The 19,701-nt window shown below is 38.8% G+C and overlaps 1 protein-coding gene across 1 annotated transcript in view; it reads left to right on the top strand.

Moving 5' to 3' along the window:
* SLC7A11 (solute carrier family 7 member 11) overlaps positions 1 to 19,701 on the top strand; it is a gene marked incomplete at both ends in the record, with an annotated part of 86,371 nt that overhangs the window by 35,340 nt on the left and 31,330 nt on the right. The window lies entirely within an intron of this gene.

The raw sequence follows: 19,701 nt of genomic DNA, 5'->3' as shown, positions 1-19,701 counted from the left end.
TTCTCAAGATTGCTTTGGCTATTCGGCGTCTTTTGTGTTTCCATACAAATTGTAAAATTTCTTGTTCCAGTTCTGTGAAAAATGCCATTGGTAATTTGATAGGGATTGCATTGAACCTGTAGATTGCTTTGGCTAGTATAGTCGTTTTCACAATATTGATTTTTCCAATCCAGGAACATGGCATATCTCTCCATCTGTTTATGTTATCTATGATTTCTTTCATCAGTGTTTTATAGTTCTCTGAGTACAGGTCTTTTGCTTCCTTAGGTAGATTTATTCCTAGGTATTTTATTCTTTTTGTTGTGATGGTAAGTGGGATTGTTTCCTTAATTTTTCTTTCTGATCTTTCGTTGTTAGTGTATAGGAATGCAAGAGATTTCTGTGCATTAATTTTGTATCCTGCAACCTTACCAAACTAATTACTTCTAGTAGTTTTCTGCTGGCATCTTTAGGATTCTCTAGGTATAGTATCATGTCATCAGCAAACCATGACAGTTTTACTTCTTTTTTTCCAATTTGTATTCCTTTAATTTCTCTTCCTTCTCTGATTGCCGTGGCTAGGGCTTCCAAAACTATGTTGAATAAGAGTGGCGAGAGTGGACATCCTTGTGTTGTTCCTGATCTTACAGGAAGTGCTTTCGGTTTTTCACCATTGTGAATGATGTTTGCTGTGGGTTTGTCATATATGGCTTTTATTATGTTGAGGTAGGTTCCCTCTATGCCCACTTTCTGGAGAGTTTTTACCATAAATGGGTGTTGAATTTCATCAAAAGCTTTTTCTGCACCTATTGAGATGATCATATGGTTTTTATTCTTTAATTTGTTAATATGGTGTATCACATTGTTTTGCGTATATTGAAGAATCCTTGCATTCCTGGGATAAATCCCACTTGATCATGGTGTATGATCCTTTTAATGTGTTGTTGGATTCTGTTTGTTAGTATTTTGTTGAGGACTTTTGCGTGTATGTTCATCAGTGATATTAGTCTGTAATTTTCGTTTTTTGTGATATCTTTGTCTGGTTTTAGTATCAGGGTGATGGTGGCCTCATAGAATGAGTTTGGGAATGTTCCTCCCTCTGCAATGTTTTGGAAGCTTTTGAGAAGGATAAGTGTTAGCTCTTCTCTGAATGTTTGACAGAATTCTCCTGTGAAGTCATGTGGTCCTAGACTTTTGTTTGTTGGAAGATTTTAAATTACAGTTTCAATTTCATTACCTGTGATTGGTCTGTTTATATTTTCTAATTCCTCCTGGTTTGATCTTGGAAGCTTGTACTTTTCCAAGAATTTGTCCTTTTCTTCCAGGTTGTGCATTTTATTGGCATATAGTTGCTTGAAGTAGTCTCTTATCATCTTTTGTATTTCTGCAGTGTCAGTTGTAATCTCTCCTTTTTCATTTCTAATTTTATTGATTTGAGTCCTGTTCCTTTTTTCTTGATGAGTGTGGCTAAAGGTTTATCAATTTTGTTTATCTTCTCAAAGAACCAGCTTTTAGTTTTATTGATCTTTGCTATTGTCTTCTTTGTTTTTATTTCATTTATTTCTGCTCTGATCTTTATGATTTCTTTCCATCTACTAACTTAGGGTTTTCTTTGTTCTTTTTTTTTTAGTTGCTTTAGGTTTAAGGTTAGGTTGTTTATTTGAGATGTTTCTTGTTTCTTGAGGTGAGCTTCAATTGCTATGAACTTCCCTCTTAAAACTGCTTTTGCTGCATCCTATAGGTTTTGGATCATCATGTTTTTGTTGTCATTTGTTTCTAGGTATTTTTTGATTTCCTCAGTGATCTCTTGGTTATTTAGCAGTGCACTGTTTAGCCTCCATGTATTTGTGTTTTTTACTCTTTTTCTTCCTGTAGTTGATTTCTAATCTCACAGTGTTGAGGTTGGAAAAGATGCTTGATAAGATTTCAGTTTTCTTAAATTTTCCAAGGCTTGATTTGTGAACCAGATGTGATCTGTCCTGGAGAACGTTCTGTGTGCACTTGAGAAGAAAGTGTATTCTTCACTTTAGTGTGAAATGTCCTGAAAATATCAATTAAGTCTATCTGGTCTGTTGTGTCATTTAAATCTTGTGTTTCTTTATTTATTTTCTGTCTGGATGATCTGTTTCTTGGTGTTAGTGGGGTATTAAAATCCCCCACTATTATCATGTTACAGTCAATTTCTCCTTTTATGGCTGTTAGCATTTGCCTTATGTATTGAGGTTGCTCCTACTGTTGGGTGCATAAATATATATAATTGTTATGGTTTCTTCTTGTATTTGTTCCTTGATCATTATGTAATGTCCTTCCTTATCTCTTTATTTTAAAGTCTATTTTATCTGATATGAGTATTGCTACTCCAACTTTCTTGTGACTTCCATTTGCATGGAATATCTTTTTCCATCACCTCACTTTCAGTCTGTAGGTGTCCCTAGGTCTGAAGTTGGTCTCTTGTAGACAGCATATATAAGGGTCTTGTTTTTTATCCACTCAGCCAGTCTGTGTCTTTTGGTTGGAGCATTTAATCCATTTACATTCAGTGTGAGTATTGATATGTATGTTTCTATTACCATTTTCTTAATTGATTTGGGTTTGTTTTTGTGGGTCTTTTTCTTCCCTTGTGTTTCCGGCTTAGAGAAGTTCCTTTAGCATTGGTTGTAAAGCTGGTTTGGTGGTGCTGAATTCTCATAGCTTCTGCTTGTCTGTAAAGCTTTTGATTTCTCCATTGAATCTGAATGAGATCCTTGTCGAGTAGAGTAATCTTGGTTGTAGGTTTTTCCCTTTCATCACTTTAAATATGTCCTGCCCCTCCCTTCTGACTTGTAGAGTTTCTGCTGAAAGATCAGCTGTTAACCTTATGGGGATTCCCTTGTATGTTATTTATTGCTTTTCCCTTGCTGCTTTTAATATTTTTTCTTTGTATTTAAATTTTGATAGTTTGACTAATATGTGTCTCAGCATGTTCCTCTTTGGGTTTATCATGTATGGGACCCTCTGTGCTTCCTGGACTTGATTGACTAGTTCCTTTCCCATGTTAGGGAAGTTTTCCACTATAATCTCTTCAAATATTTTCTCAGACCCTTTCTTTTTCTCTTCTTCTGGGACCCTTGTAATTCGAATGTTGGTGTGTTTACTGTTGTCCCAGAGGTCTCTGAGACTGTCCTCAATTCTTTTCATTCTTTTTTCTTTATTCTGCTCCCCAGCAGTTATTTCCACCATTTTATCTTCCATCTCACTTATCTGTTCTTCTGCCTCAGTTATTCTGCTACTGATTCCTTCTAGAGTATTTTTAATTTCAGTTACTGTGTTGTTCATCATTGTTTGTTTGCTCTTTAGTTCTTCTAGATCCTTGTTAAATGTTTCTTATATTTTCTCCATTCTGTTTCCAAGATTTTGGATCACCTTTACTCTCATTACTCTGAATTCTTTTTCAGGTAGATTGCCTATTTCGTCTTCATTTATTTGTTCTTGTAGGTTTTTACCTTGATCTTTAGTCTGTAACATATTTTTTTGTCGTTTCTTTTCTTTTTTTTTTTTTTTTGGATGGGTAGGGTTGTATTCCTGTGTTACTGGTTGTTTGGCCTGAGGCGTCCAGCACTGGAGTTTGCATGTAGTTGGATAGAGCCAGTTCTTGGTGCCGAGATGAGGACCTCCGGGAGGCCTCAGTCCGATTAATATTCCCAGGGACCTGAGGTTCTCCGTTAGTCCAGTGGTTTGGACTCAGAGCTCCTACCACAGGAGCTTGGGCCCGACCTCCAGCCCGGGAACCAAGATCCCGCAAGCCAAATGACGTGGAAAAAAGGAAAAGAAAAAAAAGAGCAGTACAATAGCAAAGAATAAAAAAGAAAATAAAATTAGAAAGATAAAAAATATATTAGGAAAAATAAAAATATAATTGAAACAACTGCAACAAGGTAAAACAAAACCACACAGAAAAAAGAAAAAGGGGAACAAGCCAAAAGGAGCAGTACAATAACCAAGTATAAAGAATAAAATAAAATTAGAAAAATAAAAGATTTATTAGAAAAAATAAAAATATAAATGAATCAACAACAATGAATCAATAACAAGGTAAAACAGAATCCCAATCTAAAAGAGGAAAAAAGAAAAAAAAAAAATCTTTGGCTGTGGGGGGTGGAGTTTAGGCAGGGGTGGAAGTTAAGCAGGGGCGGGGTTTCGGGTGGGACAGGATCTAGGCGGGGGTGGGGGGGTGGGGGCGGGGTTGTAGTCTCAGGACCCACGTAGCCGGAAAAGGCCCTGGGGGTTAGGGCCTAGGAGGGGACCCCTGCTTAAGACCTGCCCGGAAGCGGAGAGGCAGCACGTCCAAAGGGGGGCCTCTGGAGTGTGGAGTTCCAGAGTTTGGAGGTAAGGCCCTGGGTGAGGCTGTGTGGGTGGGGTTTAGGCCCAGTGCGTTGGAGGGGGTCTGGGTGGGGGGGGCATGTCTCCGAGTGTAGAGGGCCCTGGGTTGGGGTGTAGGGGCGGGGCTTGGGCTCTCGGTAGGAGGGAGGCTCTGAGGGCAGAGGATTATGCAGTGGACCCCAACAGTCTCCCCCGTGCCTAAGTGGACAGGGAAAGCGCTGGCTGTGTTCCCCTCCGTTCCTCCATGCCCCCTCACCCCCAGTTCTCCCCCAGGGTCTCCCCAGTCCCCGCTGGAACCCTAACTGTGGGTGGGTCCTGCTGAGTGTAGGAACTCCTCCCCTCCCCCAGCCACCCTCAAGGGTGCCGGTCCCAGAGGTCCGGCCTTTACTTTTGCTCCCCCTTCCCTCCCTCCCACTCCCTCAGGACCTGCACGGCTGGAGGGGCCTTGGTGGGCAGAGGATCAGGCCTGGGATCTCAGCAGATTCCTGGGGGCCCAAGTGGGCAGGGGAAACCTGGCCACACTCCCTTTGGACCCTCTGACCTCCCAGTGGTTCCCCAATTTACCCCTTCAGGCGTGGGATCCCTCCCCCTCCCCCAGCCGCCCCTCAGGGGCACCAGTCCCGTCCCACCTCCACTTCTCCTCCCCCTTCACTCTCCGTACGCCCCACGTCCTACCCAGTCGCTGGGGGTTCCTCCCGTCCCCTTAGGTGTCTGTGGTTCTCCACCGGTGCCTGGTGGGTGCCCTAGTTGTGCTGCGAGGTGATTCGCAGAGATGCGAATTCCGTGTCCTCCTAGTACACCATCTTGACTCCGCCCCCCAACCTGCTAGTTTCTGTAACCATTTCAAACTTTGATAAATTGTTGGCTGGCTGGCATACATAGGGTGAGCCAGATGTCTTGACTAAATAGGTACAACCCAAATGTCATTGAATTTCTCATACACCAGAGGTTGCAGAGTTAGAATCCTCTTATCTGAAAGGAAGCACCTCCTGCAATTAGAAGTAGTAAGTCAGTCATTAGATTGTCTCCCGCTTTTGAGTTCACACTTTAGTAGGTCCTCTCATCCATATTCTGCTTTATGCAAATGAGCTACCCTTCTCTATTCCTGAATTGGAAAGTTAATGATTGTACCCCACAGGCGGCTCATAACTAAGTTTTACATTCTGGGTTATAATTGGTGAAAAACTTCTTAGACCCCCTGATACCTAGTTTGTGGACTGCTGCGTGGTATTCATTCATTCATGAAACAGTGTTGTTTAAGAGTCTCACAAAAATAGAATAATATCCCACCTTGTTCCTTATGGGCAGAGACAAGATGCGTCTAGGCCGTTATCTGTGCGCGCGCCATGCACTGAAGTAATTTTGGTAATTTAGTTCTAGTCGTATTCAAACACTGACTCAGCTTACCGACCCGCTCGGGAAAATGAGCCACTTTGGAATTCGTGTAGGTGCAAGCTAAGCTGTGTTACCAATAATGTAAACATTTAAAATGAACCCAGTGAAGTTGAGACTTTCCAGTAAAGCGACATTTTCCTTCACTTTTGTGAACTATAAAAATACTTACTGAGTCTTTGAAAATAGCACTTGTTCAGAAAATAAACATTCTGATGCTGTCTCCTCTTAACTAGATGTTTGACCTTGGGCAGACCTCTAAATTGCTTCTGAATCTTTGTTTACCCCTTTTAAATAGAGGGTAATAATCCCTATATTGCAGTTCTCATGGGGTTGTGAGGATAAAATATGTGAGAATCAAAAATGTTAATGAGCCTGACAAGTAATATACAAACCCATCTGCAACCCAAACCTATGTTCTTCAAAGATTAGAATATTTCATAATCTTTGGAAAAAATGAGAGGATTAGCATAATTGTTTTATGAACGGGGCTGCCTTTTCAACACACATGACTTATTAATCAGTTTGAAAAGTTGTTCTGCACCATCAGCAAAGTACCCAATTATCGGTAGTTAAAAGGTTCAGAAGATGATGAGAACTGCTTTTCATTTAATAGTCTCTAACCTCCCTCAGGTGGTAATATGCTCACGCATCATAATCAGAATGAATTTCTTGGCAGGTTTTTTTTTTCCTTCTGAACCAATATTTGCATAGCCACACCCATACTGCCCACGTCACACTGTTGGCCAGTGGTGCTGCTATAATGGATGGACTATTTGTACTTCCGCTTCAGTCACCTATTTTTAGGCTCACTGTCTTACCAAGAAACTCCTTTATGAAATCTGACAAACAAGGTCTTGATCTGAGTGGCTGGTATCATGTATTGAAATTGTTATTTTTATTTCTAGGAAAGAAGCTATAGAATTGGTACACAACAGGAGAATACAAGTGTTAGTTTAGCCCCAAATGATATTTTTAATGAATTTCTGTCTAATTTAAAAATGCATTATTAAAAATATAAATGATATTTGTTACCTGAGTAAGAGATGGATGACAGGGTAGCACTTCATTATTTTTGAAAATATGATGTGTTTTATTTCCATTCTTCAGTTGAGAAAAGTGCATAGAGGTGAATTCACTCCTCACGGCCATGTAATTAGTATGTGAGGAAATTAGGATTATAATCCGTATTAGACATAACGCATGGACTGTTTGTCTGGCTCCAGAGATTTTCTTTTCTTTTTCTTTTTTTTATTAAAGTATAATCAATTTACAATGTTGTGTTAGTTTCTGGTATACAGCAAAGTGATTCACTTATACATATGTATGTGTATATATGTATGTGTGTGTGTGTATGTATCTATTCTTTTTCATATTCTTTTCCATTATGGTTTATTATAGGATATTGAATGTAGTTCCCTGTGCTCTACAGTAGGACCTTGATGTTTATCCATTCTGTATATCACAGTCTGCATCTGCTAATCCCAAACTCCCACTCCATCCCTCCAGTCGCCACCCACCCGCACTGCCCTGGCAACCAAACGTCTGTTCTCTAAATCTGTGAATCTGTTTCTGTTTCGTAGAGAAGTTCGTTTGTGTCATATTTTAGATTCCAAGTATAAGCGATATCATATGGTACTTTTCTCTTTCGGACTTTGCTTGATACGATCACCTCTAGATCCATCCATCAGAGCTCTTTCCAAATGCCAGTTGTTCTCTTTGGCAGGCAGAGCAGAAATGATCCATGGGTATGCAAGGCGGTGTAATGGCTGCTAAGGAAGTAACTTGGCTGTGGAAGAGGAAGTTGGGAGAAGGGCAGAACCTAGAAAGGTAGACTAGAGAAGTAAAGGCATCTCAGATAGGGGATGGGCATGCACAAAGCCGTGGAGCTGTTCAGTGGTTTCAGGGAAAACTCTGTAGACTGCTGTAGCTAAAGCAAAAGATTGTGAAGAGGAATAGAAGACACGGGGGTAATTAAGATGTGGGTGCTGGCATGGGGTGAGCCTTAGCTTCCATTACAGGAGTTTAGGAACTGATCCAGGAGCCCGTGGGATGGGACGGGTGCAGGCGTGTTGTGTTTTTGTTATATGTGAAGCAGTACTTGGGGAAGATGACCCCAATGGCACAACCAGTGGATTTTCTTTTTGTGACATATATACAGTTTAAAGAGAGTTACCATCCAAGAAGTCACATTTCAATCTTTTATAAGTTTATTTTTAATTAAAGCAAGTATCTCAGAAAACGTAATTGTTTCCTGTACTTGAACCATTGCTGGAGTCAGACACGGTGACAAATTACGTGGCAGAAAATTCTAGGAAATAGCACCATAATCTCTACACTGTCCTAGTTTAAAGATACGGACTAAACAGACTGCTCAGAGAAAAGGAGTGAGTCAACGTAGCCTTCACATAACTCTCCGAAAATATACAGAGTTGTCTTTTTTTGAATGAATGAATGAAGAAGGTGGCATCATTTATTCTCCGTGCCAGTAGGAGAGCAAGTGAGATTAAATGAGAAGAGAGCTCATTTTAGAATAAAATTTATATGCAAATGTGTTGACGTAAGAGAATTTGGTTAAGCATTGGAATTCTCAAAATAGAGATAGAAGGGGTTATAATTTAGCCACAGTTCTTTATTCAGGTTGAAAAGGGAGAGACCGTTGCCTACGTTTGCGTCTAGCTCTGTAATATAAAGTTTCCCTTTTCAGGTTAGTAAATATATAGGAATCAGTGTGGGGAAGCATATACTACATCACAGGTCTATATTATTGGGGAGGGTATCACATACTAGGAAGATAAAGGAAATCCAAAAATCCGTAGTTAGATTTTTAAGGTCAAAGAGTTTTGAAATATTTTAAATAAGATGTGTTAAAAAAGCTGACATTCAAACATTTGATATTCCAGGGGAAGGGGGCATAAGGAGGTGAGGAAAATAGCTATGCCAGTACAGGACAAGAGTTGTGCTGGGAGGTAATTGGCACTGCCAGCCACAGTGAGATTCACACTGGTGTTGTAGAAAGAGCTCTGAGCTTGGAGTGAGTGAGTAAGGTTCTAGTTCCGCTTCTGAAAATATTTAATTTTGTGACGTTAGCTACATCCTTTACCCCTCTGAGCTGCTGATTTTTCGTCTGCAGAAAAGGAATGGTAGAGTAGCAAATTCTGAGTTTTCTGTCAACTCTAGTATGTTCTATGATTCTTGTAGGTGACACACAAGTACCTAGTTTGACAAGTAGAAGCATGGCGAAGGGATGAAACTTACAAGATCTATCTCAGGAAGAAAAAGTGTCAAGTACACAGACACAGAGAAAGGGATTCTGTGACCAGTTTCTAGATTTCATGATGATTTGGAGATCAGACAGGACTAAAGTTTTTCGAGTTATTTCAGAAAATGGTAAGAAATTTGGATGGACAAATGGGGGGGGTGGGGATAAAGCCAGATTGGCACCTCTCTATGTGGAAACTTAATTATTAGATCTGAAGATCTAGGGTTAGTCCAAGTTGTGGAATCTGATGCAGTGGGGTGACCTTAAGTACAGGATCTTATGATATGTGGCGTGTTCCAGGAGGAATATAGATGCTAATACACTTGTTAGGATGATCAGTAATCTCTGATGATGAATCCCAGGTCCTGTTTACTATTTTTATCATATATGCCTACAGAAGGCATAAAATGGTCTATAAAGTGGTACAGGATGTTCCTAGTAACCTTTTACTGTGTTTATTTTTCTCAAGAGTCTAAGCATATATTATGAGGGAATTACTTATGCAGGGAGCTATCTTCTCTGATAGGTCTACTACTTTAAGCATAAGACATTTCCAATAATCCAATTAGAATTATTGATTTATTTATAATTTTATACTACCTACCTAAAGAATGAGAAAGAGAGAGAGAAGGAGAGGGAGAGAGAGTTAGAAAGAAAGAGAGAGAGATTTTGGTAATAACTTTCAAGAGTGTATATGCATTCCTTTACCCAACTATTAAATGGGTATTCTAATGCTTATCTTGCAGAGTTTTGGTGAGAATTAGAAATAATACACTGACGTGTCTGACATTATTTTGCTCATAATAGATGCTTATTTAATGGTAGTCAACTTACTTTTCATTGTTGTCATCAAACATCATGTCATTAGCTCATTTGTAATCCAATAGGGATTATCAGATCAGGATTTGTAAACTTGGGCAAAGTATTTCTCTTCTGTCCTGCTTAAGTGTTGGGTTTGCGATCCATTATGACAAGGTAAAAGACACACTTTCTGAAACACTTTGCCATGGGAGGCAGAAATTATCTCAGTCTCAGAGTTAGGCATTTCTAATCTTTGAATTTGGAGGTTGTTTTCCAAAAACATATAGTATTTCATTCATTTTCTAAGGAGACCAGCTCATAGCTTTTAAAAATCAAATGATTTTCCCAACTGACTGCTCACTACTGTGACATATTCTAAGTTTCCTCTTTCCTTGTATTCTCTCTCTTTCTTAAAATTTTACATATGGAACAAATAGAACTGCCCAAAGCTTAACAGTAATCAATACCAAAGCAAATTAGTTGAGAATGCAGTGATGAAATACAGAGGCCACTGTTTTACATGGTGAGATATACAATATTATATGGAAGATAGTTTATGAAATTAAGTCTATAGCATAGCACTCAAATATTTCATAATATGTGGAAAAGTAAGGCTTATAATTTATAGTCATATATCATAAAATGAAAAAGAGACTAAAGATTATAATTCATGGCTTTATAAACAGTCATTTCTAGAACCTGGTAGGTTACCCATCACACAGTGCTTTTTATAGGCATCTCATGTCCCACCTCATCCAAAGTGTCTCACCTGTTGGCCTTTCATGATGCCATTTTTTCTTCCTCCCCAACATTCTACCATCATGGTCATTCTCTCATGGATAGATCGCAAAGGATGTAATAATGTCTCTAAAGGTCTAAATTGTTTCAATTTTCATGTTACCTCTGTGTACAGATACTTCTCCACCCATTTACCTTCTTCCATTCACACATTGGCATTGGGGTGGCCTAGTTTATTAGACTAACTCACTGTCACAGTTAACAACACAACGAACTTGACCTTGGGAAAATAAATCACAAAGGCCTGGGGTGTTAGAATTGGAAGGGAAGTGGCCATCAAATTTCACAACCCTTTCTTTGTAAAGATAAAAGAATCAAAGTCATAGAGATAGATTAATTTGTCTATATTTACGAGTTAAAATCCTGAACCCTTTCCAGTCCTCTTTCTAAATACTTAATGTTGTTTGAACACACATCTAAGAGAGATGGCTAGGGCGAGATCTTAGCCTTGAAATTAGCTGGGAGGAGAATGTAATCATTAGGCGTGACCCGTACGTCATTTGAGAAGACCACAAAACTGCTTTTAAAAATGTGTAAAAGCATTAACATTTGCCTGCATTCGACTTTCTACAACTGTTGTTCACACACATAATGAAAGAGGTCCCAGGCTAACTTGAATTAAGTATTCTATTCCAGGTCGTTTATTGAAGGTCTTTTAGTTACAAGATTAAAACAGAAATTTGATGATTAGCAAATGCTAAAAGGTTAGGCTCTTCTCAGGAAATAGTTGCTTTTTATTTTCTCTAACATCTTTACAGAGAGACTGCTTCTTAAACTAGTTCTGCTGTCTCTGGGGGAGGGGACAATATTTCATTTCCCTGTCTTGATATTGTCAAACAATCAAACCCTCCCTTCCTGTATTCTGGCCTGAGGCAGGCAAAAGAGAAATTGAGATAGAAGATGCAATTAATTTTTTTTTTTTTAGCCAGGAAATGACAAAAGAAATGAATGAGATAGATAGCAAGAGGAGGTCATGATTCTAAAAGGCTGTTTTGTAGCTGCTCAGGGTCTGATGGAGGAAAGGTTAAATGTGTTTTAAATGTCTGTAAGTGTTTGGCTATTTGGTCCCCATAATGCCGTGTACTCTTGCCGAGGATGGAGGGGTGGAGCGAGTAGCAAAGGTGGGGGCAAAGCAGCTGCAAATTGAACTCAGTGACCTCTCTGTCTGGGCCACGAAGCTATTTGTCTTGCTGTCAAGCCACAGCCTGAACTCTGAACGGCAGCGAGCGAGAGAGCTTCTGCTTGGATACGTAGGTGCTTTCAAACCGTCAAGTTTATGATGCACGTCAGGAACTGAACAGAGCGGCAGTTTCCTGTTCTCTAAAAGATAGTGTTAATTCTGTTCCTGCTGTTGCCATTTCTATCGCGACTCCTCCCAAAAGTCCCTCACCGCTCAGCCTGGCCTCACAACTCCACATGGCTGATCCAGGGGCACCTAGGAGCACAAGATATCCTGGTTATTTCATTCTCACATTTCTCCTAACGGACACACCTTGCTTATTCCATTTTTTAAATGGCTAGGACACAATTCTCCATCTCTAGTTGTAGTCAAATGATTTAGTCGAGAGATAGGAAGGAAAATTACTTTCTATGGCTTCTGTCCCCTACCAGGAAAAGTCAAAGTCAAACTTTATGATTTTCAGTATTTTCAATAACAATATGTAGCCTTTCCCCCTTTCTCTTAATAATACTAGATGATCAAAGTTTAGAATATCCAAAAATATGTAGAAGAGGACTTCCCTGGTGGCGCAGTGGTTGAGAGTCTGTCTGCCGATGCAGCGGACGCGGGTTTGTGCCCCGGTCCGGGAGGATCCCACGTGCCGTGTAGCGGCTGGGCCCGTGAGCCATGGCCGCTGAGCCTGCGCGTCTGGAGCCTGTGCTCCGCAATGGGAGAGGCCACAGCAGTGAGAGGCCCGCGTACCGCAAAAAAAAAAAAAAAAAAAAAAGTAGAAGAAAATTAAAGTCACCTATCTTCTCATAATCAGATCAAATGAAAGTACTCATTGTTATTGTTGATTTTTTTCACACTTGTGTATATATGTGTGTGTGTTTGTGCCATGCATGTGTGTATTGCATTATATTACTTGATTTGAATGTACATATGCATTTTTCTTCATAACCTTGGCATTATATTTAGTATGTATTTACTTGTTTGCTTATTTATTGTCACTTTCTCCTGTGTCATTCATTGCTGCATCCCTAGCAGTTTGAAGGTACCCTAAAATTTGCTCTGCCATCTAGATGTGCTGTATCTCGAGCTTAGCTCTAGCTCTTCCTGTTCATCTAGGTCTATCCTTTTTTCATTTCATGTCATTTCATTAGATTTTCCTAGATCTTTAAAATTTAAGTAAACACCATTTTTAATGGTATCATATTTCATTGGGTAGGTGTACCATTATTTACTTGTTTTCCTGTTAGGCATTGAAAATGTTTCCAATTTTTCTTAGTCTAATAATGCTGTGTTACTCATTTAATATATAAATCTTTGTACATATTCAATGATTTTCTGAGAAGGTTGATGAAAGAGAATTACTATGTCAAAGGCAATGAACTTTTAAAAAGTCTCTTTTTGTATTACCAAGTTACTTTACAAAATGGGTATATCAGTTTCCTTTGCCATCAGTGATAATTAAGACTATTTAATCAGGGATTCCCTGGTGGCGCAGTGGTTGAGAGTCCACCTGCTGATGCAGGGGACGCGGGTTCGTGCCCCGGTCTGGGAAGATCCCACATGCCGTGAAGCGGCTGGGCCCATGAGCCGTGGCCGCTGAGCCTGCGCATCCGGTGCCTGTGCTCCTCAACGGGAGAGGCCACAACAGTGAGAGGCCCGCGTACCCCAAAAAGAAAAAAAAAAAAAAAGAATATTTAATCAGTGTGTGTCATTATTAACAAAAATCTTTGTTAACTGAAAGCAAAAATTATACCTCATTTGCAGTTTTTGGTCATGCATGAGGCTTAATACTTCTCCCACGTCTAGTGGCTGTGTGTGGATGCCATTTGGGGGCATGAATATTCACGATTCAGCAGAATTCTTTGTATATCATAGGCACTTATTCTTTTTTTTTTCTTTTTCTTTTGTGGTACGCGGGCCTCTCACTGTTGTGGCCTCTCCCGTTGCGGAGCACAGGCTCCGGACACGCAGGCTCAGTGGCCATGGCTTACGGGCCCAGCCGCTCTGCGGCATGTGGGATCTTCCCGGACCGGGGCACGAACCCGCGTCCCCTGCATCGGCAGGCGGACTCTCAACCACTGTGCCACCAGGGAAGCTCTTATTCTTTATATCCTATACTTTTTGTAAACATTTCATCAGTTTTTCAGGTAACTAAATTTTTCTTTATGATTCAGCTTATAGAACTTTAAATTTAAATATAGTAATTAATAAGTTAGATATTTAAATTTAACTACTACATTTAAATGTAACCATTTAAAAATTTTTCCATATATTGCTTTTATACCATAAATCTTTCTACATCCCCAGATCATTTAAATCTCATTCATATTTTATTTGTTTGTTTTTCCCTGATTTCTTTTCCCATTAAACTTCACGGGCCTAGCTGCTCCGCGGCATGTGGGATCTTCCCGGACCGGGGCACGAACCCGTGTCCCCTGCATCGGCAGGCGGACTCTCAACCACTGCACCACCAGGGAAACCCTCCCATTAAACTTTTAATCTTATCTGGAATGGATTTCTTTGAGTGTGCTCCATCCAGTGTAAGCTCTTGATTTCCCCCCAAATTTCCCAATATCCCATCATTTATTGAACAGTCATAATACCACTTAGCTTATGGTATTTACTTAATTTATAATACTTACTACACATCATTATTATGTATTAAGTTTTTATGTCATATACTAGATTTTATTTCAAGGTAATCTATTCTGCTCCACTTATCTTTCTATTGATATATCAGCCAATTACTATACAATTTTTATTATTACAAGTTTTAATACGCTTTAATCTGGAGGGAAAGGTAGCCTTAGGTATTATTCTTTTTCTCTAAGTAAATCAACGTTGAGTATAACTTATTTGTATGAAGGCAGTTTTTACTTTCAGCTTTTCATGCATAGGAAGAGAATCTATACAGTGCTTTGAAATTTAAAGCTCATAGTTTTTCAGATTATCTTGGTAGTATTATCTCATAATCTGTATCGTGTAAAGATATATTCTTCACATATGACTAAGTCCTTTGTACTCCAGAAATTTCTTTTGCTGTGTACTATGGTTAATTGTTGACTTTTGTATATTGGTTATATTATGGTTAATTGGTTTCTTCTTTTACTTCTATCAGATTTTAAAAATACTAACTAATTAAAGTAACCTACAAGATATCTTCTGATAATAGTAGTCTTACTTTTTTCCCCTTTCAGCCTTTCTTTTTTAACCTCTGAGCTCTACTAATGAAGCACCTTTTATAATGATTTTCTATTTTCCAGAATATTTTAAAACAAAATACCAAATGCCAAAATATTAGTGGAAATATCAATGGAAACATGCAAAAAAATTATTTCTTTATGGTCCTTGTAATTGGTGAAACTGCCCTGTAAGGGATTAAATATGAATGAATTTAATTATTATGTGTGCATCCAAATAGTTGAGTTTATATTCCTGAGAAATAATCCTTTGCTACATAGATTATTAACATGGTAATAAACACAATTCCTAAGCAACATACATTAGACAGAATAAGTTTTTTCCTTGATATCCTTCTTATGATTGAACCAAACATCTGTTGGAAAATATTTGAATCATGTTTTATGCATCTCTTAGACATTTGCTACTTTTCTTACAAAATGAGAATGGCAATATTGGATTATGTCATTTCTAGCATTTGTTTTCTCATGCTGGTTCCAATTCATCTGGTATATTCCAAATGTATGCACAGAAATCAACTCAAGACACAATTGTGTTGCTCTCTCGATCGAATAGTCAATCGAGAACCTCAGTGCTTTGACCAAGAGTGAGTCAGCTGCTATTGTGTATTTAGAAATGAGTCTCCCTTGTGCCCTTTTCCTTCCTCAATGACGTCATTTTAGTCTGTGTTCCATTTCCATTGGCTTCTCCCTGCAGGTTGTGAGGCCTGATCCCTTCCATGGTTCGGACACCCTGTTTGTTTGTACTGTTGATTCCCTGCCGATGGCGGCCAGCTGACTGTGCCGTGCTGTGTTTGTTCGTGTTTTATGGGGAGATGTTCATGTGCGGCTGCTGCATTTGATATTAAATCTGAGATGAACTTCAGGAGGTTTCCTGATTTTTATTAAAAATGATTTTGGCTAGGGGCCATGTTATCCTGTTCATAAGTCAGGTGTTCTCAGAGATTTAATAATTTAGAATTCACATGAGGTTTTGATGGAATAAACATTCCTTTTCTCTGTTAAAGCTGCCTCTTAACCTTTTATTTCCTTTTTCCTCTTTGCTGCTTCCATTTATTTATTTTTTTAAAGTCTTCTTTTGGGAGGTTTGTACAGATTTACCTCAAAGCTATGAAAATAATGTAAAAGGAAGAGTCAAAACGATAGCTTAGTTTGGTTGAAGTGATTTAAATTTGGTAAGTTTTGTGAGTCTTTTCACCACTATTATAAACGCACTTCTGTTTTAATTATTTTAATCCCAAGTTATATTTTCCAAAGTAGTTATCTTCTCTCCCTATTTTAATGAGCTATTTCTTTTAGAACATGTCCTACAAATAAAATAAAACATGTCTTACAAATAAAAGGTTTGATAAAAGAGCAAAAAATAAATAGATAAATAAATAACAGAGGCCAAAGAGGTCAGGAACTCTTTCCATGTGTGACTACAAGCTAATAAAAAGCAGAAATTATCCTTAAGGGTGGCAAACAGTTCTGACAACTCCTCTCAAAAATATTTGCCCTAGGGCTTCCCTGGTGGCGCAGTGGTTGAGAGTCCGCCTGCCAATGCAGGGGACACGGGTTCGTGCCCCGGTCCGGGAGGATCCCACATGCCGCGGAGCGGCTGGGCCCGTGAGCCATGGCCGCTGAGCCTGCGCGTCCGGAGCCTGTGCTCCGCAACGGGAGAGACCACAACAGTGAGAGGCCCGCGTACCGCAAAAAAAAAAAAAGAAAAAAAAATTTGCCCTAGAGATTTAGAGGATATATTTTCAGGCCACATTACGTGCTCAGTTGAATATCCTTAATTTCTCCATAGAATTTGGTGAGTATTAATATGTAAAGATATTTGAGAAGACTGTTGAAGTTAGAAAATGTTTGGTTTTGTTTTCCTCACATTAAAAATAGTAGAGAATGAGGTGTACAGGGGTCGTGGGGCATACTTAGAAAAGGAGGGGAGATTTCTCTGAGGAGGAGACTTTTGATTTAAGCCTAAGTGAAAGTAATGAGATGATCACGTGAAGAATCAGAGCAGGGAGCTCCATGTCTTATCCTGTTTGAATTTTAGATTCCACGAACAAGTGAGTTTTCGTTTGTAGTTGATGTCTTTATCACTTTACTTACAATAATGTCTAGCATAAAGAAGATATTTGATAAACGGAGGTGAAATGAAATTTTTATAAAGGACTCTGATAAAGGACAATATCCTTAATAATATTACTACAGATGTCCTCCTAAAATTCATATGATTTTTAAAAATATATTTGCAATACAGTTTTGATAAAAAATAAAGGCAGAAAATATGAGTGTCTGTGATAATGTGGTCCATGTAATGTGGCATCCAGCGGTCTGATCTGATCTACAGACACTGTTTTAGAATCTGGAAGGATGGACAGACCACTTGTCCTTTATTTTTAAATTTTTTTTTAAGCATCTTTATTGGAATATAATTGCTTTACAATGGTGTGTTAGTTTCTGCTTTATAACAAAGTGAATCAGCTTTATGCATACATATATCACCATATCTCCTCCCACTGCGTCTCCCTCCCACCCTCTCTATCCCACCCCTCTAGGTGGTCACAGAGCACCGAACTGATCTCCCTGTGCTATGTGGCTGCTTCCCACTAGCTATCTATTTTACATTTGGTAGTGTGTATATGTCCATGCCACTCTCTCACTTCGTCCCAACTTACCTTTCCCACCCCCCCATGTCCTCAAGTCCATTCTCTACGTCGGCATCTTCATTCCTGTCCTGCCCCTAGGTTCTTCATAACCATTTTTTCCCTTAGATTTCATATATATGTGTTAGCATATGGTATTTGTTTTTCCCTTTCTGACTTACTTCACTGTATGACAGACTCTAGGTCCATCCACCTCACTACAAATAACTCAATTTTGTTTCGTTTCTTTTTATGGCTGAATAATATTCCATTGTATATATGTGCCACATCTTCTTCATCCATTCATCTGTCGATGGACACTTAAGTTGCTTCCATGTCCTGGCTATTGTAAATAGAGCTGCAATGAACATTGTGGTACATGACTCTTTTTGAATTATGGTTTTCTCAGGGTATATGCCCAGTAGTGGGATTGCTGGGTTGTATGGTAGTTCTGTTTTTAGTTTTTTTAAGGAACCTCCATACTGTTCTCCATAGTGGCTGTATCAATTTACATTCCCACCAACAGTGCAAGAGGGTTCCCTTTTCTCCACACCCTCTCCAGCATTTATTGTTTGTAGATTTTTTGATGATGGCCATTTGGACCAGAGTGAGCTGATACCTCATTGTGGTTTTGATTTGCATTTCTCTAATGATTAGTGATGTTGAGCATTCTTTCACGTGTTTGTTGGCAGTCTGTATATCTTCTTTGGAGACATGTCTATTTAGGTCTTCTGCCCATTTTTGGATTGGGTTGTTTGTTTTTTTGTTATTAAGCTGCATGAGCTGCTTGTATATTTTGGAGATTAATCCTTTGTCAGTTGCTTCATTTACAAATATTTTCTCCCATTCTGAAGGTTGTCTTTTCGTCTTATTTATGGTTTCCTTTGCTGTGTAAAAGCTTTTAAGTTTCATTAGGTCCCATTTGTTTATTTTTGTTTTTACTTCCATTTCTCTAGGAGGTGGGTCAAAAAGGATCTTGCTGTGATTTATGTCAGAGTGTTCTGCCTATGTTTTCCTATAAGAGTTTGATAGTGTCTGGCCTTACGTTTACATCTTTAATCCCTTTTGAGTTTATTTTTGTGTATGGTGTTAGGGAGTGTTCTAATCTCATACTTTTACATGTACCTGTCCAGTTTTCCCAGCACCGCTTATTGAGGAGGCTGCCTTTTCTCCATTGTATATCCTTGTCTCCTTTATCAAAAATAAGGTGACCATATGTGCATGGGTTTATTTCTGCGCTTTTTATCCTGTTCCATTGATCTATATTTCTGTTTTTGTGCCAGTACCATACTGTCTTGATTACTGTAGCTTTGTAGTATAGTCTGAAGTCCAGGAGCCTGATTCTTCCAGCTCCGTTTTTCTTTCTCAAAACTGGCTATTTGGTGTCTTTTGTGTTTCCATACAAATTGTGAAATTTTTTGTTCTAGTTCTGTGAAAAATGCCATTGATAGTTTGATAAGGATGGCATTGAATCTGTAGACTGCTTTGGGTAGTATAGTCATTTTCACAGTGTTGATTCTTCCAATCCAAGAACATGGTATATCTCTCCATCTGTTTGTATCATCTTTAATTTCTTTCATCACTGTCTTATAATTTTCTGCATACAGGTCTTTTGTCTCCTTAGGTAGGTTTATTTCTAGGTATTTTATTCTTTTTGTTGCAATGGTAAATGGGGGTGTTTCCTTAATTACTCTTTCATATTTTTCATCATTAGTGTATAGGAATGCCAGAGATTTCTGTGCATTAATTTTGTATCCTGCTACTTTACCAGATTCATTGATTAGCTCTAGTAGTTTTCTGGTAGCATCTTTAACATTCTCTATGTATAGTATCGTGTCACCTGCAAACAGTGACAGTTTTACTTCTTCTTTTTTAGTTTAGATTCCTTTTATTTCTTTTTCTTCTCTGATTGCTGTGGCTAAAACTTCCAAAACTATGTTGAATAATAGTGGTGAGAGTAGACAACCTTGTCTTGTTCCTGATCCTAGAGGAAATGGTTTCAGTTTTTCACCATTGAGAACGATGTTGCTGTGGGTTTGTCATATATGGCCTTTATTGTGTTGAGGTAAGTTCCCTCTGTGTCTACTTTATGGAGGGTTTTTATCA

The sequence above is a fragment of the Grampus griseus genome (assembly GCF_964374135.1).
Source record: "Grampus griseus genome assembly, chromosome: 4".
In the NCBI taxonomy this organism is placed as follows: Eukaryota; Metazoa; Chordata; class Mammalia; order Artiodactyla; family Delphinidae; genus Grampus; species Grampus griseus.
The sequence above is the reverse complement of the archived record's forward strand: the minus strand, read 5'-3'. Positions and strand labels throughout refer to the sequence as shown.